The sequence below is a fragment of the Ambystoma mexicanum genome, chromosome 3q (assembly GCF_040938575.1).
Source record: "Ambystoma mexicanum isolate Mex_15411 chromosome 3q, UKY_AmexF1_1, whole genome shotgun sequence".
NCBI lineage: Eukaryota > Metazoa > Chordata > Amphibia > Caudata > Ambystomatidae > Ambystoma > Ambystoma mexicanum.
The window spans coordinates 1304283303-1304309620 of NC_090926.1; the positions used below are offsets into that span (position 1 = coordinate 1304283303).

Here is a 26318-nt window from a genome sequence, read left to right on the forward strand (position 1 = left end):
TTCCACCGATTTCTTTTTTAAATGGGGGGTCCTTTCCCAACCCCATCTAACACCCCCCCCACCACCTCAACTTGCAATCACCATCCAACAATCCCCTACCCCAAACACACAGCACAGTTTATTTTTGTTAAAAAAAACATTCTGTCGAAAAGGTTTAAGTTACTTACCTGTAACTATTGTTCTCCAGCATGGGGTCTGCCATGGTGTCACATGCTCATGAATATGCTCAGTCGTCAGGCCGGGAATCCTCAGTAAAAGTAAAAACTGTTTCACTTTCACTTACAAACTGTATTTCTCCTCTAAACGAATCACTGTCCTCTGGGTCATACTGCCCCAATTAAATGACAGTCATCTCGCTAGGCCCCTCCTCTGGCAGCCATCTTCAGACTTGGTAAGCACCTAAAGTGGTAGTATGACTAAGAAGAGCCGCAGAGGAGTCGGTGGGAGGGTCCACATGTGAATCCATGCCAGACCCCATGCTGGAGAAGGAACAAGTTACTTACCTGTAACTATTGTTCTCCAGCATGGGTCTGGCATGGAGTCACATGCTTATGAATATTCCATGTCATCAGGCCAGGAATTTTCGGTAAAATAAAAAACAGTTTCACTTTCGTTTATAAACTATCTTTCTCCTAATAGCCAATCACTGAGCTCTGGGTTGAACTGGAGAACTTCCAGACCTTTAAGACGAGGTAGCAATACTCTGAGATGGATGGGGATGCAGAGGTTACTCAAAACATCAATAATCGAAATGACTCTGGAAATTGGCAAAAAGAAGGTCATTTATCTAAAACAGGGAGTACAACTAACGTATCACAGCATAGTCTCAAAACGTTTCATAAACAAGCACACTTTTATACTAAAAACTCATCATTGGTGACGTTAACCTGCGTATTACTATCATCATCCTACGTGGCAAACTACAAAACCTACTCGTAAGTATGATTGGGTCTAAGGGAACATCTAAGTATACGATGCATACTCATCTGAATGGGCGTAAGAAAGAAATAGGTTTCTTAACATCAGGTGGGGCAACTAAGCCCTCCCTAAAAACAGGCCACTAGGAACGTCACTAAATACACAACGTCCCATTGGCTACACAAACTATAGGACCGCTAATCATGCGTCCTTCTACCATTGGTTGATTTCTAAACCCCTGTCAGTGTGTTTCCACCAATGTTAGCAGCACGCAGGCCAGACTGCCAGGTGCTTGGCGAGCTGGTCATAACCATAGCTTCTCACTAATTAGAACATCATCACCTCAGTGGTCTGCTGTCAATTAGGCCTTTGAACTCGTCCTTGAAAATGTTCTCTACTCCTGGAGAATACAGGGGAGTAGTGGCGTGCTCTGCTCTTGTGCGTAGGTGTGACCATCATGTTCGTCCACCTGCTTCTTTTCACGTGACTGAAGACCATGAAATCGAGCTAAAGCGTATTTAAAAGACTATTTTCTAATAAGCCTCTGACGTCTTTCGTGTTCTCATCCACGCCTTCTGAACAGGAGGTTCATCCCTTCGCAAGATTGTAACTAATTTCTGTTCTTCCCTTCTAATAAGTCCTTGGCTTCCTGACTCATCCATTCTCGCCTTTCTGCAGTTCATTTCTGTAAATCAAATGTTCCTTTTTAACTACGACACACTTAGAAAGGACCAAAGGCATTTCTTTCCTTTCGTCCGGCTCTGCTATAATACGTTGGTGGAAGCATCCATTCTTTACTTAGGTCTATACATTCTGTACAATGGCGCTTGCTGCAATCTATTCACTATAAAGCTAGCCTCATGAAAGCTTTGTAGGCTTGCATTATTTTGCATCTGTACACGTGTGATCCGACTTGATATCGTCATTGTTTCTGTAGCATAAGCCTCTTATTCTTGAACTCGAGACGTTGCTCATCCTTGATGCTTTCTGTGATGCTTTATAGAATACCTGCATTCTCCATGCTCTGCATCTCTTCTCTGTATGTGAACGCGACTCTGTATGAGGTCACCAATCTGCTCTCTCGTGCATCTGTCCTATTCCTTCTAGTGTGTTATTCAAATAGCCATTATATCGTCTTGCATACAGATATGGCTTTCTCAATGAGAACCTTGTCTCCTGGAATCCTCTGGGTGGTGGCATTTCTACTGGTAATGCACTTGTTTCACATTCTGGTCCCCAACATATTGGTAATATGGGCAAGGTGGTTGAGGTGGGGGTACTTAGCTCCTTCTCTATGCTCCCCTCCTTTGGGCGATTCATCGACCACTCTCCCCTCATCCTTCACATCCAGACATCCTCGTCTGAAGAAATGTTTCTTCCGGACCCATATTTTTATGACTCCTCGCAGGCATCCAGCTGTTTTCACAGGCTCATTATTGTTCCATGTCATAAGCATGCATTGTCCATTTGGACTGCAATAGATCCATCTTCCCACATACTTCTTATGGTTCTTGGGATACAGGAATTTCATTCCCTCATGTGCATGTGGACAGGCCTTCACAAAGTCTCTGATTTCTTCATGTGTCAAGTCCTTGAATTTCCTTTCTGATTCAACATCGATCATAATCTTCATTCCTATGGCTTTATTTGCAGTCTTCCTGCCTTATGAAGTTACTATGTTAATCACACAGAATCCAAGCAACACCAATAAGATCAGGGCTCCAAGGAATTTGAACATATCTGTCATCCATTGTGGAATCCAAGAAAAGAGATCTCCAAACCAGTGGTTATCAGCAATATCTCCTACTTCCTCTATCATCTGGCTGTGTAGCTTCGTCAGCATCCCTATGGCCTCTGTTAAGGTGCCATTCTCGTTGGTTTATAGTGAATATGTCGAATGCAAAAATATCGCAATAATGCAGAAAAAACAAAATTCTAATGGTTTTTTTTTAATTAATTTTTTTAATGGGGGGGGGTTCCCCCCAACCCCGTTTATTTTTACTAGCTAAACCCAAAAAAAACATACAAATAAAAAAAAATTAAAAAAAACCATTCAATTTTTTTAGCCATTTTTTTTTGACATTTTTGCATTCGACCATTTTTTTTCAACATTATAACTGGATACCATTCTCGTCATCGTGAGAAGGTATGAATGTGCAACATGATTCTCCAACTTTTGCACAAACACCTCCATCCATAGCTGTGATCATATCCATGACGTATCTGTTCTGAAGAGTCATCAGTCTTACAGCTCTCAACTCTTCCTTGATAGCATTGAATCATTTTATGGTCGTGTTGATCGTCTGCAACAATTCCCGTCTGGTAATCTGCTGCCATTTGGGGTTTGCTCCAACCTGGATTCTCAGCATGAAGATCATCATGAATATTGATGAAGTCTGGCTAAACAGTCTGTGCTCATATGGAATAGAGTTAAAAGCTTCTATTGATTTGAATGAAAAATAGTTCTCTCTTCATTCTACTTATCAGCTCTGCAGATCTCTTCCTCCACAGGTCAGTGTCTGCCTTCGGGAAACTGTCAATGTTCAAATCACTTTTCAGAATCGGTAATGCTGGAACATGAACATTCACTATGGAACATTGTCCTCCCCAATCCTTGGGCAGCTACATGTAAGCCTTGGATCCACAAGCCCAATAGTGATCCATGATCACTGCAGTCGCAATATTCATTCCTGATGCCTCAAAAATGCAATCACATTTCTGATTATTTCCAACTTTTCTTGTGCCATTATTTCTGCAGTACAGCTTCGCATTTTCCAACAGCACTATCTGCAAGGGTCCTTCTCTGTTTTCGACCCAGGTCAGTAGCATAGCAAGTCATGCCATAATGGCTTGCATATCGCTTGTGCATTCCAAACAGTCGATTCAGGACGATTAGTTACCATCCAGGTTCTGCAGATAACCACTCCAACTTCCCATCCATCTGGTGATAACACTGATCCCAAGACCTGCATTTGGCTTCTGTTTTTCCAAATTCGAATGTCCTCAGCAGTCTTTCCTGGGCTCTCAGGTTTTCGGTTTCATTCCCATCTGAATCCTGCTCCTTTCACTCCAGGCTCTTCATACCCGATGACGTAATTCTTCGTATGCTCTCCATTTCTTGTCTTTGTGTCTTGGACATAATTATCTTCATCTGGATCTGTCCATTCAGGTGCCCATTTGAGATATGCATCTCGGCCCACGAACTGACCTCTTGTACGACAGAATGCAAGGTGTGATAGACAATGTGCAGTCGGGACATCTACCTCAATAGCTATGAAAATCTTAGATTTCCCCATACTGTAAGGTAGGAGCGCACATACAAAGCATTCCTCCTTCGAAATACTCCTTCCCACCTCCTTCATATGTTGATACCATATGTTATTCCCCAAATGTGCTGTACTATCCAGGTAATCATTTAACTCATGATCATCCCCTCTAATACTTTGTTTAGGTCTCATTCCCTTCTTCTGGGTTTCAGCAATCATTTCTTTAAGCATATCAACATAACTTTTCCTCACTGGACCAATGCTAGTATTATTTATCAGTATAGTAGATATCCTTACATGTGTTACCTGTGTAGGAGAAAGTTTTCGAAGCCTTTGTTTAGCAGCAGCAAAGGATGGCCATAGAGATTCTACTAAAACCTCTGTATGTGACCTTTTCTTGAAAGGAATCCCTAGTTTGTCTACCTCAGGATTAATTGCCTACACATACAGTAGGGACAATCACATAAGGTCTCGGTTGTCTAACAATGACCACATTTGTACCCTCCTTCGGTACAGACAGATGTACAGGACCTTTTGTTTTGCTGGGATCAAAGTAATAAGCAGTACGTACTGAAGCGAAAGAAGTATCACTAGGAACAAAATACATGAATAAATCAAATACAAGTAGGTCCACCTTTTTCAGCAATGGCCTCTTGCCCATCGTGGACGTCTGCCGTTGTCAGTCACTACATTAGTACTATTGATGCTGCCCATTCTTACTCTTTTTTAAAGGAAGAATTTAGAACTAAATTGATTCGGGCAACATCATAAAAAAACTCAGGGAGCTCCTCGATCTTCCCCACAAGCTCTTCGATCAGTTGACTGATTACAGGACGATTCACTGGATTCCTTATATATACAAAAGCATCATCTTTTTGCCAAACATAGTGGGGATATTTCTCCAGATAGTAGAAGACAAAAGCAAGTATGTTCTCCATGTCCTCATTCAGAAGCTTCATTCGGTTCTCAATGTTCTCTCAGAATAAAGACTCACTTGCTCGATAATATCCTTTAACATTTGATTAAGCGCTATGTTATTTCTTGGGTCTCTCAGGAATGTACGAACATCAGCTGATCGTCCAACGAGATGCAGGAATTCTTCTATAAGGTAATAGAAGACCATGCCGACCAGTCTATGCGCATTATCATCAGACATGGGCATCTGTGCTGTCTTTCGAATGATAATCAGGAAGCTGAGCACTTGCTCTATTATGGCTGCAAGCAGTCTCCTCACAATTGGACCATTTTTAGAATCTTGCAGAAAATTACGAATGTCAAAAGTTCTTCTCACAAGTGAAAGATACGTGCACAACACGTAGATAAATAAAGCAAGAACGATCCGGTGCGCATTATCATTAGGTACTACCATGGGCACCTCCAACAAGTGTTTCAGTGAGAAAGGAATTAGGGCACTATACCCTTTTCCAGTAATCGAAAAGAAGCTCCGAATTTGGCACACTCTCCTTCTCGATCAAGACTTAAGCATGTTGAAGTCCAAAGTTAATAACTTCTGTGGCTCAAGAACATGTAACTTCCCTTAACTCCTTTTTTGGTAGCTTAAAAGAGTGTCTCAAACTAAGCCACAGTCCAATGCTTTTCTTTTCTTATTCATTTGGCCGCTTCTGCGTCCTTCTTCCTGGTCATAGACCTAGTCTGCACTTGCTGTGGTTTTTCACTGATGCTCTCTTTCGCTGGAGGTGGGGGTGAAGGGGTCTCTCCAGTGTAGATATGTGTCGCTGAGAAAAATACAAGCGCGCCTGCCTTGCACTTTGACTGCAGAAGGTGTGACGTCTTCCACAATGAAGGGACTGTTGAAGCGAGGTACGTGCCACTTCCTGGTGAAATTGCAGATTAAGATCGCTTCTCCAGGAAAAGGTTTAGGAAGACAGAGTCCTTCAGCTCCGGTTGTTGTAGCATCTCCTTCTGTGTTCTGTGTTGCCCCATACCCCTGTCTTTTGAGCTGCCCGAAACGACAGAGATACTTGCAGTCATACATGTAAGGTACTCACGTAACTCCTTCTTTCCAACAAATTCTGCTGCTGACTGGGCATCACTTCTAGTTCTAGATGGAAGAATGAGGGGCGTCCTCATCTGCCTCCCTGACACTATTTCGTGGGGTGTAAGTTGGTGGTCTGACCCTGGTTGATTTCTCAATGTCTATAATACCAGTGGTAGGCAATGCAACCACCCTTTCTTCACGGTAAGCTTCAATTTGGCTATTCTTTCCTTAAGCAAGCCACTGAGTCTCTTGCAGATCCCATTCACTTGCGGGTGATTAGCAGACAAAAACGTATGTTTCATACTAAGGAGTAAGCTTATCTGTTCAAAGACTTCATGAACAAAATGAGGGCCATTATCTGATCTCAATACTTCACATATTCCCCATCTAGGAAATACTTCTTACACTAGGGACATACCACTACAATCATATATCTATATCCATTGCAAACTTGCATCTATATCCATTGCAAACCTGCAGCATGTTGACATAGTCGATATGTAAATGCTCAAAGGGACCATTAGGCCTTGGAATAACTCTCCAAATGGTGTGCAGTGTGTGCCCAGCGGTAAACTTTTGACATACGATGGAGTTTACTTTATAAAATGCAACGTGTTCTAACAAATTTGGAACAAACCATTCCACCGCAATAGTTGCAGCGAGGCTCTCTCTAGTGACGTGCGCAGGGTAGTGTAACTGTTCTAGTGCCACCCTTAATACGGCAACAGAAGTCACTGGTTTACCAGTGCTGTCTTGTCGTAACAATGCTTTGGAAGGAGATAAAGAACACCCCCCTCTGTTTCCACAAGTTTTTTTCCTCCTGGGGTGCCTCCCCTTGTACCTCCATTAACTGAGTCTTAGACAAATTACTATACGATTCAGATACACTGATCATCACCACCATTCTTTCATTCACATCAGGCGTTTCAAATGTCATGATCTCATCTGTACATGCAACACGTTTTGCCTCTTCGTCTGCTTTTTGATTTCCATGCAAGATAAAATCTGCTCTCTTAGTGTGAGCGGCGCATTTAACTACTGCGATAGCTACTGGAAGTTGCAGTGCTTTAATGAGTCTATACAATAAGGCTGCGTGTTGCACTGGAGTGCCAGGCACTCGGAGGTAGCCCCTCCTTTTCCAACATGCTGGCTCTGCATGCACTGTCGACATCACATAGGCGGAGTCACAGTACACTGTTACTTCCTTGTCTGCATGTTTCTCGAGTACGACAATCAGCACCACTAATTCTGCATCCTCTGCTGAAAAGTGAGATGGTAGTCATACACTTGTCAATACTTCAAACTCTCCAATGTGCTAATTCCCTTCACCTTAGAGACCCCCAGCAATTTTTCTGGATTTTGAGGACTTGATTTATTTTACCTGGAGAGAGAGTGTGACCCTTTTTTCCCCCACTCTCGCATGTATTTTGATGTGCGTTTTACTCTTGTGTTCTTTGATTATGGAGTTTTAGACAACTCCATAGGCATCATCTTTTCATATGTGTCACACAGCACCCTCAGTGAAGTGACACAGGGAAGCCTTACAGGCTCTCCCCAAGGTTTAAATACCTTCTCTGGGATAAACTACTGTTTCCCAGAGAAAGTAAAGTGAAATTAACAGACTAGTATTTTCAAAATCCTAGACCCAGCACACCCTGTCTTACAACAGAGTGCTGGAGGGGTTAACTAGTGTCCCTTATTTCTAGATACACATGTAGCAAACAAATGCTACCCTTTCCTCCAAGAATGGCTGGTGGCAGTGGTTTTACAATGAACTACCATGATTTTTCCCGACCACAAACTATTCGTAGCTCCGGTAGCTAAACATCGCTGAAGCCATGTTTTTCCCTTTTGTTTAAACAGGTCCGGTGTTCTTTTTTCACAATTTCTTTTTGGAAAGGTCCTTCTAGAGTTTGTCTCTGTGCGCCAAACCAGGTTTGGTCCCTTTATTCCATCGCCTTTGGCAGGCTTCAGGACTGAAGACCGCCTCTGGCACCCGAGTGTATGGGGTGGGCAGGAAGTGAGGGAGGTGCCCGAAACTCCCTGCGCTTAGTCTCCTAGGAGACCCAAATGCACTCTGGCATGATTGGCTGGCTGGCTGACTATCCGTAAAGACGCCTTATGTCAGCACTCAGAAAGAGCAGGAATGCAGCAAGGCTGCAGGGAGCGGGGCTATACTGGAACGATACAGTGAACTTCGAGGCAGCCAGCGCTTTACATCAGCACGCTGCATTAACACCTTATATCAGCACTCACAGAGAGCAGGAGTGAAGCAACGTTGCAGGGCGTGGGGCTATACTGGAATGATACAGTGAACTTCCAGGCAGACTGCGCTTTACAACAGCACGCTGCATGAACACCTTATGTCAGGACTCACAGAGAGCAGGAGTGCAGCAACGTTCCACGGAGCAGGGCTATACTGGAACGATACAGTGAACTACCAGGCAGCCTGCGCTTTACATCAACACGCTGCATGAACACCTTATGTCAGTACTCACAGAGAGTAGGAGTGGAGCAACGTTGCAGGGAGCGGGGCTATACAGGAACGATACAGTGAAATCAACTGATTTCCTCAGCACCACACCTACCGCTAAGAAGCAGCTTTCATGCAACAACCACACCAGCTGCACACATATCCAGTGCGCCCACGCACCATACCACACTCTCTCTCTCTGACTGAACTGCGGTTCCCGAGGGCGTTCAACCTACCAGCGCTTTGAGATCATACCAATGATACATAAGGCGCTATATAAATGCCAAGTAACATAACATATATATGTAACCCTTTCTTGTGGACCATTTCGCATTTACCGCCTTTGGTCCTGGACAGTAGCTTGGTGTCAAATCCCGATGAACCCTCCCGGTCCTCCTCCAAGTTCTGAAAATGCCCTGTTGTGGTTTGCAGATGAAGGAAGATTCTTGCACTTAGAGTCTTTGTAAGTATTTGCAGATGTCCGTGTGGTAGATGGAGGAAGTTGAAGAATAAGCTTGACGGAGGATAACAGGCTGGGCAACTGAACTTGAATGCTGAGATCAATAGGAAGAAGGCGTCCAGGAAAACTGGTAGCGGAAGAGGGTAGGGTACTTGGAGATAGAGCGAAGAGAACAGGAAGTCGGTAGGCCCGCTGAAGGCACGGGAGAGGAAAGGAAGAAAGAGGCAGGCAAGTGTACAGGTAAGACAGTACCGGAAAAGATAAGCAACGAAATAACAGAAGTATAGCAGATAAGTAAGACAAAGAAGAAAGTAGACGGGGAACGAGGGCAGTGAAAGAGCAAAGGCGGAGTCACAGAGAAAGAAAAGTTAAGAAATGAAGCACCGAATGAACGGACTGTGAAAGAAAGAGAAATATAAACGCGTGTAAAACACTTACCCGGCAACGTAGGAAATAGAGCTGCTGAGGAAAAAAAAAATAAGGGAACACCGAAGGGATATAAACAGTAAAAGGGCAAGAGAGATACCAGGCGAGATCGGTAAAAAAGCCGAGCGTAAGAAAGGCAAGGGGCAAGGCAAAGGATAGATCGGACGAAACCGACATGGCAGAAAACACGGAAAGGTGGCGAAAACACCAGGGAAAATACAAGCAGTAGAAATTACAGGAGCATGACCAAGAAACGGATTCAACGCTCAGAGCAAGGGAATCCACACAGGAAATAGAACTGGCGGCCATTTTGGAAAACACACTAGACCGTCAAATGCGGAACATTAACCGCCATTTTACAAGTATTTCCATCTTTGCCATACTTTCCACGAGCGTGGCATGACACTTGGCCCCAAAATGGCCATTCCACAAGGTCCTTTGTTCTGTCCTTTGGCCATCCTGTCCCTTTGCCTTCCCCAGGTCGAGCAGACCCGGGTCAGTCCTTATTTGGTCATGCATTCTCCCGCGAAACGCCAAGCTTTCGCGGGCTTCTGCATGCCTTGTGTGTGTGCCTCCAGGATGTGGGCTGGACTACCTAGTTCCAATATACATCCGGGTACCAGAGAGTCTGGTGTGCTGGGAATGACTGGGACCAATGAGGTCTGTGATTGGTCCACGTCTGGTGTGCCTGTATGTGAGCAGATCTCCCATTGGGTCCTCTTTGTTTCGGCACAAAGAAGATTCTGGATAAGAGAAGGCTCCAAACACCCATGCCAGGTCGATCTCTTGAGTTCTCACTGAACCTAGGATATGATCCAAGCATCCTGAAACTAAGAAGCAGAGTCGAGGAACCGCTGGTGACCCGCTGGAAGTTTTGGCACCCTGAGCCTACTGTTGTCCCGCAGGACCCCTCTTCATCTGATCGAACCTAGAAGGACTGCAAAGGCATTTCCACCCATTTGAATAGTGGGAACAACTATTCACGGCACCTCCATCTTAACCTACAAGCGAGCCTTCTCGGAAGTGTTCCTGGGCCTGAGACTTGGTAGATCGTAAGCACTGGGTCCAAGGCACTCTCCTGCAGAGTTTCATACACCTAGGCGCCGTAGGTCTGGAATTAGGAGAGTACGCTTGAACCCGAGTGCACGCGGTCACTGTGTTGCCTAGCCGTGGTGACGAACTTCAAGGGCGCGCTGCTGCAGTGAAATCGAGTTGATGCCTTCACCAGGTGAGTAGAAATCGTCATTGTCCCGCCACAGAATCATCCCTGAAACTCAGCAGTTGAAAGCTGCAGAGCCGCAAAATTGTAGCATTTGAACCCGCAACGGAAGTGGACTCGACTGCCGAAGTTTGGTCCGGAGTGCGCCTGGCCTCAGTGAGGATTTGCAACCCTTACCAGTGGCCCCTAGCGCATCCATCCATTTTTACACACAAGTGTCCCCTGAGGGCCACTCACCTTTCCACAGGTAGCCTGTGCTACCATCCTATTCCCAACTCAATGAACCTGTTCTGCCCTCTTGGGGAGACACTCCTCGAATAGTGGGAACTTATTCTTCACTGCCTCACCCACCTTCTTGAGCTGCTACAGCCCCTGCAACAGACTGCGATTTTTTGATCACGTGCACCTGCATCCGAAAGTACATTTGAGCGCTAGGCTCCACTCTTCCTAGGGACTGGACTGCCTCTCAGATAGGGTTCATAAAGTGAAGGAAGGCCTAAAGAATATTCACACTGTTTGCTCCCTTTACCATACAGGTTGTGGACCCTTACTGTGTGCCATTTCTTTAAGCCAACTGTAACTGTATATCTGTTCTATAGTCGTTTTCTATGTGTTTAAGTATTGCTACTGATCTTTGCTTGTGTTTGATTTAAAAGGCCTTTAATACTTGTATATTTATTTTTGATATACACCTGAGAAATTTGTAAGTGTCCTTGCTCTGTATGCTCATTGAGGTCTTCCAGTCACTCTCACCCCTCCTGAGACCTAGTCTTGACCACGGCCAATGCTACCTTGATTGGTCTGGCTTGTCCAGAAGGTTACCCTGTTCCAAGGTCACCAGGTCAGAGTTCAGAAATCCATCTTAACACTGTTTCCCCACCATGCTTCTCCCTACCGCGCTTCTCTCGCCCCTCCTCTCCCCACCGTTCTTGTTTTACCCCTCCTCTCCCCACTGCGCTTGTCTCGCCCCTCCGCTCCCCACCGTGCTTGTCTCACCCATCTTCTCCCCACTGCGCTTCTCTCACCCCTCCTCTCCCCACTGCTCTTCTATCGCCCCTCCTCTCCCCACTGCGCTTCTATCGCCCCTCCTCTCCCCACTGCACTTCTATCGCTCCTCCTCTCCCCCTCGTGCTTTTCTCACCCCTTCTCTCCCCACCGCTCTTCACTCGCCCCTCCCAGCATCAAACTTCTCTCACCCCTCCTCCCGCACTGCACTTCTTTCAGCCCTCCTCCCCACACATCTCTCACTCCTCCTCTTTGCACTGCTCTTCCCTCACTCCTCTTCCCCACACTGCGTTTCTCTCATCCCTCCTCCCCCTGGTGCTGTCTCGGCACAGTGCTTCTCTTACCCCTACTCCCCGCGCTTCTCTCACTTCTCCTCTCTGCACTGCGCTTCTCTCACCCCTACTCCCCATGCTTCTCTCATCCCTCCTCCCCGCCTCCCGCACTTCTCTCACCCCTCCTTCCCGCACCGCGCTTCTCTCACCCCTCCTTCCCGCACTGTGCTTCTCTCACCCCTCCTTACCGCACTGCGCTTCTCTCACCCCTACTCCACGCGCTTCTCTCACCACTCCTCCCCCACTGCGCTTCCCTCACCCCTACTCCCGCGCTTCTCTCACCCCTCCTCCCCACCCGCGCTTCTCTCTCCCCTATTCCATGCGCTTTTCTCACCCCTCCTCCCCTGGTGCTGTCTCCCCACTGCGCTTCTCTCACCCCTCCTCCCGGCAGCACGCTTCTCTTACCCCTCCTCCACGCGCTTCTCTCACCACTCCTCCCCGCACCCCGCTTCTCTGCGCTTCCCTCACCCCTCCTCCGCGCACCCCGCTTCTCTCACCCCTCCTCCCTGCAGCATGCTTCTCTCACCCCTCCTCCCTGCCCTGTGCTTCTCTCACCCCTCCTCTCTGCCTGCGCTTCTCTCACCCCTTCTCACTGCCCGCACTTCTCTCACCCCTCCTCCCTGCACTTCTCTCACCCCTCCTCCCGGCACTTCTCTCACCCCTCCTCCACGCAGCACACTTCTCTCAAACCTCCTCCCTGCAGCACACTTCTCTCAAACCTGCTCCCTACGCTTCTCTCACCCCTCCTCCCTACGCTTCTCTCACCCCTCCTCCCTACGCTTCTCTCACCCCTCCTCCCTGCGCTTCTCTCACTTCTCCGCTCCTTACTATGCTTCTCTACCCCTACTCCCCGTGCTTTTCTCACCCCTCCTCCCCACAGCAGGCTTCTCTCACCCCTCCTCCCCGCAGCAGGCTTCTCTCACCCCTCCTCCCTGCACTAACCCCTCCTCTCCGCCGCAGTTCTCTCCCCCCTCGTCCCTGCACTGCGCTTCTCTCAACCCTCCTCCCCGCAGCATGCTTCTCTCACCCCTACTCCCGGCGCTTCTCTCAACCCTACTCCCCGCATTTCTCTCACCCCTCTTCCCCGCAGCACGCTTCTCACCCCTCCTCCCTGCAGCACGCTTCTCTCACCCCTCCTCCCTGCCCTGTTGTTCTCTCACCCCTCCTCCCTGCCCCGTGCTCCTCTCAATCCTCCTCCCTGCCCTGTGCTTCTCTCACCCCTCCTCCCTGACCCGTGCTCTTCTCACCCCTCCTCTCCGCCCCATGCTTCCCTCACCCCTCCTCCCTGCCCCGTGCTTCTCTCGCCCCTCCTCTCCGCCGGCACTTCACTCACCACGCGTCCCTGCACCACGCTTCTCTCACCCCTGTCAGTCTAGAAAAATAGATACCTCTCGCGACCAATGGCAATGTATCATATTGGCTGACGACCAACCGTCTCATGCACTAAATGTCAGAAATACAGACTCATAAGTTTCACCAATGTGCGGCCATTTTGATGTAACTAGAATCGCCATTTTGTTCTCTAACGTTTGCTCATTGCTTTTTGTTCAAAACTGCTTAGCGGAAAGCTTATTCTGCTTCACTGATTACTTTGTTGTTCAAAGCGAAAGAGCAAGGCCGCGAGGCCGGGAGTTATTTGTTGAAACATAACGTAGGCAGCCCCAGAGAGGAATGCCCAATCCCCTCCTGCATGTAGCCTTGGAAGAGCACCACGGCATTTAATCATCTCACTGATGCCAGCCAGTCTAGTTAATAGGGTAGAAATGCTAGAAAGAAACAGCTAAAGGTTTGAATTATGCTTTTCTTGCGGCCCCCCTTTTCCTAAGCCCAACAGAGCGTGCTGACTCCCAGGACACGAATAGCAAATAGGAGATAGCAAGGCTTGGAATGCGACTTTTCCCCCGTACGCAGCTTGCCTGCAAGAACAGAAGCACTGTGTTCTGTTCAACAAAGAAATATGTCTCCAGACTCGCAATGTTGCATATTGTTGCTAAAATAGATGTTTGAAGGTGTCATAGTCGTCGAATTGTCAATCATCGAACCCAGTTCAAAGAAACTGTACAATGGGCATAATGAACATGTCATGACTGATTGCAGGATGTCTATTTTGTATATATGTAACTGATGTACGTTACTCACTCTCTTGCGTCGCTCGAGGTCTGGAGACACACGTTGCGGGGCGTGACACCGAGTTGGCCAACTGAGACTATTTGCTTTGCAATAAACCCTAGCTTTTGGGAATATAACCTTGTGTCTGGCGTGTCAGTTCGTGTGTGGTGATTTGCCTTGTTTCCACTACGCGAGGGTCCCCTAGGGGCCCCTTCACCACTACTCCCTGTGCTTCTCTCACCCCTCCTCTCCCCACCGCGCTTCTCTCACCCCACCGCGCTTCTCTCACCCCCTCCTCTCTGCACCGCGCTTCCCTCATACCACCTCCAAGCACTTCCCTCACCCCTCCTCCCTGCGCTTCTCTAGCCCCTCCTCTCTGCACCGCACCTTTCTCCCCCCTCCTCTCTGCACTGCGCCTCTCTCGCCCCTCCTCTCCACGCTTCTCTCACCCCTCCTCCCTGCACTGCGCTTCTCTCACCCCTCCTCCCTGCACCACGCTTCTCTCACCCCTCCTCTCTGCACCACGCTTCTCTCGCCCCTCCTCTCTGCACCACGCTTCTCTCGCCCCTCCTCTCTGCACCACGCTTCTCTCGCCCCTCCTCTCCACCCCGTGCTTCTCTCGCCCCTCCTCCCTGCACCACGCTTCTCTCGCCCCTCCTCTCCCCACCGCGCTTCTCTAGCCCCTCCTCCCTGCACCGCGCTTCTCTCGCCCCTCTCCCCACCGCGCTTCTCTAGCCCCTCCTCTCTGCACCGCGCTTCTCTAGCCCCTCCTCTCTGCACCGCGCTTCTCTCGCCCTCCTCTCCCCAACGCGCTTCTCTAGCCCCTCCTCTCTGCACCGCGCTTCTCTAGCACCACCTCTATGCACCGCGCTTCTCTAGCCCCTCCACTCCGCACTGCGCTTCTCTCGCCCCTCCTCTCCGCCCACACCACGCTTCTGCCACTCCTCATTCCTTTCCTCCATTGCCAGGGCTTGTTTGCTAGCTGCCCCAGCAGGGCCATGCTGTGGCCTGCCACCCCCTATGTGATGCTCTGGGGGCCCACATACCTGCCACTCACACCTCCTCCCTGCACCGCGCTTCCCTCACACCTCCTCCCTGCACCGCGCTTCTCTCGCCCCTCCTCTCTGCACCGCGCTTCTCTCGCCCCTCCTCTCCGCCCGCACCGCGCTTCTGCCACTCCTCATTCCTTCCCTCCATTGCCAGGGCTTGTTTGCTAGCTGCCCCAGCAGGGCCATGCTGTGGCCTGCCACCCCCCATGTGATGCTCTGGGGGCCCACATACCTGCCACTCACACCTCCTCCCTGCATCACGCTTCCCTCACACCTCCTCCCTGCACCGCGCTTCTCTCGCCCCTCCTCTCTGCACCGTGCTTCTCTCGCCCCTCCTCTCCGCCCGCACTGCGCTTCTGCCACTCCTCATTCCTTCCCTCTATTGCCAGGGATTGTTTGCTAGCTGCCCCAGCAGGGCCATGCTGTGGCCTGCCACCCCCCATGTGATGCTCTGGGGGCCCATATACCTGCCACTCACACCTCCTCCCTGCACCGCGCTTCCCTCACACCACCTCCCTGCACCGTGCTTCTCTCGCCCCGCCTCCCTGCACCGCGCTTCTTTCGCCCCTCCTCTCTGCACCGCGCTTCTCTCGCCCCTCCTCTCCGCCCGCTCCGCGCTTCTGCCACTCCTCATTCCTTCCCTCCATTGCCAGGGCTTGTTTGCTAGCTGCCCCAGCAGGGCCAAGCTGTGGCCTGCCACCCCCCATGTGATGCTCTGGGGGCCCACATACCTGCCACTCACACCTCCTCCCTGCACCGCGCTTCCCTCACACCACCTCCCTGCACCGTGCTTCTCTCGCCCCGCCTCCCTGCACCGCGCTTCTCTAGCCCCTACTCTCTGCACCACGCTTCTCTCGCCCTCCTCTCCCCACCGCGCTTCTCTAGCCCCTCCTCTCTGCACCGCGCTTCTCTAGCACCACCTCTATGCACCGCGCTTCTCTAGCCCCTCCTCTCCGCACTGCGCTTCTCTCGCCCCTCCTCTCCGCCCACACCACGCTTCTGCCACTCCTCATTCCTTCCATCCATTGCCAGGGCTGGTTTGCTAGCTGCCCCAGCAGGGCCATGCTGTGGCCTGCCACCCCCTATGTGATGCTCTGGGGGCCCACATACCTGCCACTCACACCTCCTCCCTGCACCGCGCTTCCCTCACACCTCCTCCCTGCACCGCGCTTCTCTCGCTCTCCTCTCTGCACCGCGCTTCTCTCGCCCCTCCTCTCCACCCGCACTGCGCTTCTGCCACTCCTCATTCCTTCCCTCCATTGCCAGGGCTTGTTTGCTAGCTGCCCCAGCAGGGCCATGCTGTGGCCTGCCACCCCCCATGTGATGCTCTGGGGGCCCACATACCTGCCACTCACACCTCCTCCCTGCATCACGCTTCCCTCACACCTCCTCCCTGCACCGCGCTTCTCTCGCCCTGCCTCCCTGCACCGCGCTTCTCTCGCCCCTCCTCTCTGCACAGCTCTTCTCTCGCCCCTCCTCTCCGCCCGCACCGCGCTTCTGCCACTCCTCATTCCTTCCCTCCATTGCCAGGGCTTGTTTGCTAGCTGCCCCAGCAGGGCCATGCTGTGGCCTGCCACCCCCCATGTGATGCTCTGGGGGCCCACATACCTGCCACTCACACCTCCTCCCTGCATCACGCTTCCCTCACACCTCCTCCCTGCACCGCGCTTCTCTCGCCCCTCCTCTCTGCACCGTGCTTCTCTCGCCCCTCCTCTCCGCCCGCACTGCGCTTCTGCCACTCCTCATTCCTTCCCTCTATTGCCAGGGATTGTTTGCTAGCTGCCCCAGCAGGGCCATGCTGTGGCCTGCCACCCCCCATGTGATGCTCTGGGGGCCCACATACCTGCCACTCACACCTCCTCCCTGCACCGCGCTTCCCTCACACCACCTCCCTGCACCGTGCTTCTCTCGCCCCGCCTCCCTGCACCGCGCTTCTTTCGCCCCTCCTCTCTGCACCGCGCTTCTCTCGCCCCTCCTCTCCGCCCGCTCCGCGCTTCTGCCACTCCTCATTCCTTCCCTCCATTGCCAGGGCTTGTTTGCTAGCTGCCCCAGCAGGGCCAAGCTGTGGCCTGCCACCCCCCATGTGATGCTCTGGGGGCCCACATACCTGCCACTCACACCTCCTCCCTGCACCGCGCTTCCCTCACACCACCTCCCTGCACCGTGCTTCTCTCGCCCCGCCTCCCTGCACCGCGCTTCTCTAGCCCCTACTCTCTGCACCACGCTTCTCTCGCCCTCCTCTCCCCACCGCGCTTCTCTAGCCCCTCCTCTCTGCACCGCGCTTCTCTAGCACCACCTCTATGCACCGCGCTTCTCTAGCCCCTCCTCTCCGCACTGCGCTTCTCTCGCCCCTCCTCTCCGCCCACACCACGCTTCTGCCACTCCTCATTCCTTCCATCCATTGCCAGGGCTGGTTTGCTAGCTGCCCCAGCAGGGCCATGCTGTGGCCTGCCACCCCCTATGTGATGCTCTGGGGGCCCACATACCTGCCACTCACACCTCCTCCCTGCACCGCGCTTCCCTCACACCTCCTCCCTGCACCGCGCTTCTCTCGCTCTCCTCTCTGCACCGCGCTTCTCTCGCCCCTCCTCTCCGCCCGCACTGCGCTTCTGCCACTCCTCATTCCTTCCCTCCATTGCCAGGGCTTGTTTGCTAGCTGCCCCAGCAGGGCCATGCTGTGGCCTGCCACCCCCCATGTGATGCTCTGGGGGCCCACATACCTGCCACTCACACCTCCTCCCTGCATCACGCTTCCCTCACACCTCCTCCCTGCACCGCGCTTCTCTCGCCCTGCCTCCCTGCACCGCGCTTCTCTCGCCCCTCCTCTCTGCACAGCTCTTCTCTCGCCCCTCCTCTCCGCCCGCACCGCGCTTCTGCCACTCCTCATTCCTTCCCTCCATTGCCAGGGCTTGTTTGCTAGCTGCCCCAGCAGGGCCATGCTGTGGCCTGCCACCCCCCATGTGATGCTCTGGGGGCCCACATACCTGCCACTCACACCTCCTCCCTGCACCGCGCTTCCCTCACACCACCTCCCTGCACCGTGCTTCCCTCGCCCCGCCTCCCTGCATCGCGCTTCTCTCGCCCCTCCTCTCTGCACCGCGCTTCTCTCGCCCCTCCTCTCCGCCCGCACCGCGCTTCTGCCACTCCTCATTCCTTCCCTCCATTGCCAGGGCTTGTTTGCTAGCTGCCCCAGCAGGGCCATGCTGTGGCCTGCCACCCCCCATGTGATGCTCTGGGGGCCCACATACCTGCCACTCACACCTCCTCCCTGCACCGCGCTTCCCTCACACCACCTCCCTGCACCGTGCTTCTCTCGCACCGCCTCCCTGCACCGTGCTTCTCTAGCCCCTCCTCTCTGCACCGCGCTTCTCTCGCCTCTCCTCTCTGCACCGCGCTTCTCTCACCCCTCCTCTCTGCACCGCACTTCTCTCACCCTCCTCTCCCCACCGCGCTTCTCTCGCCCCGCCTCCCTGCACCGCGCTTCTCTAGCCCCTCCTCTCTGCACCGCGCTTCTCTCGCCCCTCCTCTCTGCACCGCGCTTCTCTCACCCCTCCTCTCCGCCCACACCGCGCTCCTGCCACTCCTCATTCCTTCCCTCCATTACCAGGGCTTGTTTGCTAGCTGCCCCAGCAGGGCCATGCTGTGGCCTGCCACCCCCCATGTGATGCTCTGGGGGCCCACATACCTGCCACTCACACCCCCTCCCTGCACCGCGCTTCCCTCACACCTCCTCCCTGCACCACGCTTCTCTCGCCCCGCCTCCCTGCACCGCGCTTCTCTCGCCCCTCCTCTCTGCACCGCGCTTCTCTCACCCCTCCTCTCCGCCCACACCGCGCTCCTGCCACTCCTCATTCCTTCCCTCCATTACCAGGGCTTGTTTGCTAGCTGCCCCAGCAGGGCCATGCTGTGGCCTGCCACCCCCCATGTGATGCTCTGGGGGCCCACATACCTGCCACTCACACCTCCTCCCTGCACCGCACTTCCCTCACACCTCCTCTCTGCACTGCGCTTCTCTCGCCCCACCCCTCCTCTCCCCACTGCGCTTCCCTCACACCTCCTCTCCACACCGTGCTTCTCTCGCCCCGCCTCCCTGCACCGCGCTTCTCTCGCCCTGCCTCCCTGCACCGCGCTTCTCTCGCCCCTCCTCTCTGCACTGCGCTTCTCTCACCCCTCCTCTCCGCCCACACCACGCTCCTGCCACTCCTCATTCCTTGCCTCCATTGCCAGGGCTTGTTTGCTAGCTGCCCCAGCAGGGCCATGCTGTGGCCTGCCACCCCCCATGTGATGCTCTGGGGGCCCACATACCTGCCACTCACACCTCCTCCCTGCACCGCACTTCCCTCACACCTCCTCTCTGCACTGCGCTTCTCTCGCCCCACCCCTCCTCTCCCCACTGCGCTTCCCTCACACCTCCTCCCTGCACCGCGCTTCTCTCGCCCCTCCTCTCTGCACCGCACTTCTCTCACCCCTCCTCTCCGCACTTCTCTCACCCCTCCTCTCCGCCCACACCGTGCTCCTGCCACTCCTCATTCCTTGCCTCCATTGCCAGGGCTTGTTTGCTAGCTGCCCCAGCAGGGCCATGCTGTGGCCTGCCACCCCCCATGTGATGCTCTGGGGGCCCACATACCTGCCACTCACACCTCCTCCCTGCACCGCACTTCCCTCACACCTCCTCTCTGCACTGCGCTTCCCTCACACCTCCTCCCTGCACCACGCTTCTCTCGCCATGCCTCCCTGCACCGCACTTCTCTCACCCTCCTCTCCCCACCGCGCTTCCCTCACACCACCTCCCTGCACCGTGCTTCTCTCGCCCTGCATCCCTGCACCGCGCTTCCCTCACACCTACTCCCTGCACCGTGCTTCTCTCGCCCCTCCTCTCCGCCCGCACCGCGCTTCTGCCACTCCTCATTTCTTCCCTCCATTGCCAGGGCTTGTTTGCTAGCTGCCCCAGCAGGGCCATGCTGTGGCCTGCCACCCCCCATGTGATGCTCTGGGGGCCCACATACCTGCCACTCACACCTCCTCCCTGCACCGCGCTTCCCTCACACCACCTCCCTGCACCGTGCTTCTCTCGCACCGCCTCCCTGCACCGTGCTTCTCTAGCCCCTCCTCTCTGCACCGCGCTTCTCTCACCCCTCCTCTCTGCACCGCACTTCTCTCACCCTCCTCTCCCCACCGCGCTTCTCTCGCCCCGCCTCCCTGCACCGCGCTTCTCTAGCCCCTCCTCTCTGCACCGCGCTTCTCTCGCCCCGCCTCCCTGCACCGCGCTTCTCTCACCCCTCCTCTCCGCACCGCGCTTCTCTCACCCCTCCTCTCCGCCCACACCACGCTCCTGCCACTCCTCATTCCTTCCCTCCATTGCCAGGGCTTGTTTGCTAGCTGCCCCAGCAGGGCCATGCTGTGGCCTGCCACCCCCCATGTGATGCTCTGGGGGCCCACATACCTGCCACTCACACCTCCTCCCTGCACCGCACTTCCCTCACACCTCCTCTCTGCACTGCGCTTCTCTCGCCCCACCCCTCCTCTCCCCACTGCGCTTCCCTCACACCTCCTCTCCACACCGTGCTTCTCTCGCCCCGCCTCCCTGCACCGCGCTTCTCTCGCCCTGCCTCCCTGCACCGCGCTTCTCTCGCCCCTCCTCTCTGCACTGCGCTTCTCTCACCCCTCCTCTCCGCCCACACCACGCTCCTGCCACTCCTCATTCCTTGCCTCCATTGCCAGGGCTTGTTTGCTAGCTGCCCCAGCAGGGCCATGCTGTGGCCTGCCACCCCCCATGTGATGCTCTGGGGGCCCACATACCTGCCACTCACACCTCCTCTCTGCACCGTGCTTCTCTCGCCCCTCCTCTCTGCACCGCGCTTCTCTTGCCCCTCCTCTCCCCACCGTGCTTCTCTTGCCCCTCCTCTCCCCACCGCACTTCTCTCACCCTCCTCTCCCCACCGCGCTTCTCTCGCCCCACCCCTCCTCTCCCCACTGCGCTTCCCTCACACCTCCTCCCTGCACCGCGCTTCTCTCGCCCCTCCTCTCTGCACCGCACTTCTCTCACCCCTCCTCTCCACACCGCGCTTCTCTCACCCCTCCTCTCCGCCCACACCGTGCTCCTGCCACTCCTCATTCCTTGCCTCCATTGCCAGGGCTTGTTTGCTAGCTGCCCCAGCAGGGCCATGCTGTGGCCTGCCACCCCCCATGTGATGCTCTGGGGGCCCACATACCTGCCACTCACACCTCCTCCCTGCACCGCACTTCCCTCACACCTCCTCTCTGCACTGCGCTTCTCTCGCCCCACCCCTCCTCTCCCCACTGTGCTTCCCTCACACCTCCTCTCCACACCGTGCTTCTCCCGCCCCGCCTCCCTGCACCACGCTTCTCTCGCCCCGCCTCCCCGCACCGCGCTTCTCTCGCCCCTCCTCCCTGCACCGCGCTTCTCTTGCCCCTCCTCTCCCCACGCGCTTCTCTCGCCCCTCCTCTCTGCACCGCGCTTCTCTCGCCCCTCCTCTCCGCCCGCACTGCGCTTCTGCCACTCCTCATTCCTTCCCTCCATTGCCAGGGATTGTTTGCTAGCTGACCCAGCAGGGCCATGCTGTGGCCTGCCACCCCCCATGTGATGCTCTGGGGGCCCACATACCTGCCACTCACACCTCCTCCCTGCATCACGCTTCCCTCACACCTCCTCCCTGCACCGCGCTTCTCTCGCCCCTCCTCTCTGCACCGTGCTTCTCTCGCCCCTCCTCTCCGCCCGCACTGCGCTTCTGCCACTCCTCATTCCTTCCCTCCATTGCCAGGGATTGTTTGCTAGCTGCCCCAGCAGGGCCATGCTGTGGCCTGCCACCCCCCATGTGATGCTCTGGGGGCCCACATACCTGCCACTCACACCTCCTCCCTGCACCGCACTTCCCTCACACCTCCTCTCTGCACTGCGCTTCTCTCGCCCCACCCCTCCTCTCCCCACTGCGCTTCCATCACACCTCCTCTCCACACCGTGCTTCTCTCGCCCCGCCTCCCTGCACCGCGCTTCTCTCGCCCCGCCTCCCTGCACCGCGCTTCTCTCGCCCCTCCTCTCTGCACTGCGCTTCTCTCACCCCTCCTCTCTGCACCGTGCTTCTCTCGCCCCGCATCCCTGCACCGCGCTTCCCTCACACCTACTCCCTGCACCGCGCTTCTCTCACCCCTCCTCTCTGCACCGCGCTTCTCTCACCCCTCCTCTCTGCACCGTGCTTCTCTCGCCCCGCATCCCTGCACCGCGCTTCCCTCACACCTACTCCCTGCACCGCGCTTCTCTCGCCCCTCCTCTCCGCCCGCACCGCGCTTCTGCCACTCCTCATTCCTTCCCTCCATTGCCAGGGCTTGTTTGCTAGCTGCCCCAGCAGGGCCATGCTGTGGCCTGCCACCCCCCATGTGATGCTCTGGGGGCCCACATACCTGCCACTCACACCTCCTCTCTGCACCGTGCTTCTCTCGCCCCTCCTCTCTGCACCGCGCTTCTCTTGCCCCTCCTCTCCCCACCGCGCTTCTCTCGCCCCTCCTCCCTGCACCGCGCTTCTCTTGCCCCTCCGCTCCCCACCACGCTTCTCTCGCCCCTCCTCTCTGCACCGCGCTTCTCTCGCCCCTCCTCTCCGCCCGCACCGCGCTTCTGCCACTCCTCATTCCTTCCCTCCATTGCCAGGGCTTGTTTGCTAGCTGCCCCAGCAGGGCCATGCTGTGGCCTGCCACCCCCCATGTGATGCTCTGGGGGCCCACATACCTGCCACTCGCTGCCATTTCATGGGTCATGGGAGGGGCCATTGTTATGGACCAAAGGCATTCATGGAAGAAGTGCAAATGGGCATTTTATTTAGAATTCCCACACGGCCCCCACCCCCACCCCCAGGATCACGTGTAAACTTTGTTGCTTATTATGTGTGCATTTTCCCCAGGTCACGCGTTCATGCACAATTAACCCTTTCCCCGCCACCACACCGGGAACGCAGCGTGCACACTGGGGGGCGGGGCCTCGCCATATGTCAGGGCGAGGGGCCCCCCCATGTTATTATCTACACGCGTATGGGGGGCCAGACGCAGCCTCGAGGCGCCTAGAAGACTCGGCTCGTGGGGCCTCGTCCCCCTCCCCCCCTCTGGAGCTGGTGATGAGCCCCCCCGCCCCGCCCCACTTACTGGCGTGTGGGGCCCCTCGCTCCCCGCAGCTGCCGCTTCGTTGGGCTGAAACCGGAAATGGATATGTAGCCCAAACGCCAGGGGTCGCTAGCCCAAAAGTAGCCCAAGCAGCCACTTCCGGCGCCGGGCCTGCAGCAGCTGCTCTGTTCGGAGCAGGATTTGCTGCTCTAGTGACTGTCACTTATACACTCAAGCAGCTCCATGGCAAGATCAGGGCAGTCTTACACTCTACCCTCCCCCATTCCTGCCTGCTGCACAGCAAGCATTGGCAAAGCCAGCAGGTCCATGGCAAGATCAGGGCATTCTTACAATCTACCCTCCCATGCCTGCCTCCCATGCCTGCAAGCATTGGCAAAGCCAGCAGGTCCATGGCAAGATCAGGGCATTCTTACAATCTACCCTCCCATGCCTGCCTCCCATGCCTGCAAGCATTGGCAAAGCCAGCAGGTCCATGGCAAGATCAGGGCATTCTTACAATCTACCCTCCCATGCCTGCCTCCCATGCCTGCAAGCATTGGCAAAGCCAGCAGGTCCATGGCAAGATCAGGGCATTCTTACAATCTACCCTCCCATGCCTGCCTTCTGCACAGCAAGCATTGGCAAAGCCAGCAGGTCCATGGCAAGATCAGGGCATTCTTACAATCTACCCTCCCATGCCTACCTCCCATGCCTGCAAGCATTGGCAAAGCCAGCAGGTCCATGGCAAGATCAGGGCATTCTTACACTCTACCCTCCCATGCCTGCCTGCTGCACAGCTGCTGCACAGCAAGCATTGGCAAAGCCAGCAGCTCCATGGCAAGATCAGGGCATTCTTACACTCTACCCTCCCCCATGCCTGCCTGCTGCACAGCAAGCATTGGCAAAGCCAGCAGGTCCATGGCAAGATCAGGGCATTCTTACACTTTCCCTCCCATGCCTGCCTTCTGCACAGCAAGCATTGGCAAAGCCAGCAGGTCCATGGCAAGATCAGGGCATTCTTACAATCTACCCTCCCATGCCTGCCTTCTGCACAGCAAGCATTGGCAAAGCCAGCAGGTCCATGGCAAGATCAGGGCATTCTTACAATCTACCCTCCTATGCCTGCCTCCCATGCCTGCAAGCATTGGCAAAGCCAGCAGGTCCATGGCAAGATCAGGGCATTCTTACACTCTACCCTCCCATGCCTGCCTCCCATGCCTGCAAGCATTGGCAAAGCCAGCAGGTCCATGGCAAGATCAGGGCATTCTTACACTCTACCCTCCCATGCCTGCCTGCTGCACAGCAAGCATTGGCAAAGCCAGCAGGTCCATGGCAAGATCAGGGCATTCTTACACTCTACCCTCCCATGCCTGCCTGCTGCACAGCAAGCATTGGCAAAGCCAGCAGGTCCATGGCAAGATCAGGGCATTCTTACACTTTCCCTCCCATTCCTGCCTGCTGCACAGCTGCTGCACAGCAAGCATTGGCAAAGCCAGCAGGTCCATGTCAAGATGAGGGCAATCTTACACTTTCCCTCCCATTCCTGCCTGCTGCACAGCTGCTGCACAGCAAGCATTGGCAAAGCCAGCAGGTCCATGTCAAGATGAGGGCAATCTTACACTTTCCCTCCCATTCCTGCCTGCTGCACAGCTGCTGCACAGCAAGCATTGGCAAAGCCAACAGGTCCATGGCAAGATGAGGGCAATCTTACACTTTTCCCTCCCATTCCTGCCTGCTGCACAGCTGCTGCACAGCAAGCATTGGCAAAGCCAGCAGGTCCATGGCAAGATCAGGGCAATCTTACACATTTCCCTCCCATTCCTGCCTGCTGCACAGCAAGCATTGGCAAAGCCAGCAGGTCCATGGCAAGATCAGGGCAATCTTACACTTTTCCCTCCCATGCCTGCCTGCTGCACAGCTGCTGCACAGCAAGCATTGGCAAAGCCAGCAGGTCCATGGCAAGATCAGGGCATTCTTACACTTTCCCTCCCATTCCTGCCTGCTGCACAGCTGCTGCACAGCAAGCATTGGCAAAGCCAGCAGGTCCATGGCAAGATCAGGGCAGTCTTACACTTTTCCCTCCCATTCCTGCCTGCTGCACAGCAAGCATTGGCAAAGCCAGCAGGTCCATGGCAAGATGAGGGCAATCTTACACTTTTCCCTCCCATTCCTGCCTGCTGCACAGCTGCTGCACAGCAAGCATTGGCAAAGCCAGCAGGTCCATGGCAAGATGAGGGCAGTCTTACACTTTTCCCTCCCATTCCTGCCTGCTGCACAGCTGCTGCACAGCAAGCATTGGCAAAGCCAGCAGGTCCATGGCAAGATCAGGGCAATCTTACACTTTTCCCTCCCATTCCTGCCTGCTGCACAGCAAGCATTGGCAAAGCCAGCAGGTCCATGGCAAGATAAGGGCAATCTTACACTTTTCCCTCCCATTCCTGCCTGCTGCACAGCTGCTGCACAGCAAGCATTGGCAAAGCCAGCAGGTCCATGGCAAGATGAGGACAGTCTTACACTTTCCCTCCCATTCCTGCCTGCTGCACAGCAAGCATTGGCAAAGCCAGCAGGTCCATGGCAAGATGAGGGCAATCTTACCCTTTTCCCTCCCATTCCTGCCTGCTGCACAGCCGCTGCACAGCAAGCATTGGCAAAGCCAGCAGGTCCATGGCAAGATGAGGGCAGTCTTACACTTTCCCTCCCATGCCTGCCTTCTGCACAGCAAGCATTGGCAAAGCCAGCAGGTCCATGGCAAGATCAGGGCAATCTTACACTTTTCCCTCCCATTCCTGCCTGCTGCACAGCTGCTGCACAGCAAGCATTGGCAAAGCCAGCAGGTCCATGGCAAGATGAGGGCAGTCTTACACTTTCCCTCCCATTCCTGCCTGCTGCACAGCAAGCATTGGCAAAGCCAGCAGGTCCATGGCAAGATGAGGGCAATCTTACACTTTTCCCT

General features: G+C 54.3%; 1 pseudogene; it reads right to left on the minus strand.

The window, feature by feature from the left end:
- The window catches only part of LOC138447916 (zinc finger protein 268-like), a 104641-nt pseudogene extending 81105 nt beyond the window's left edge, over positions 1-23536 (minus strand).
- Between the last annotated feature and the right edge of the window lie 2782 nt (positions 23537-26318).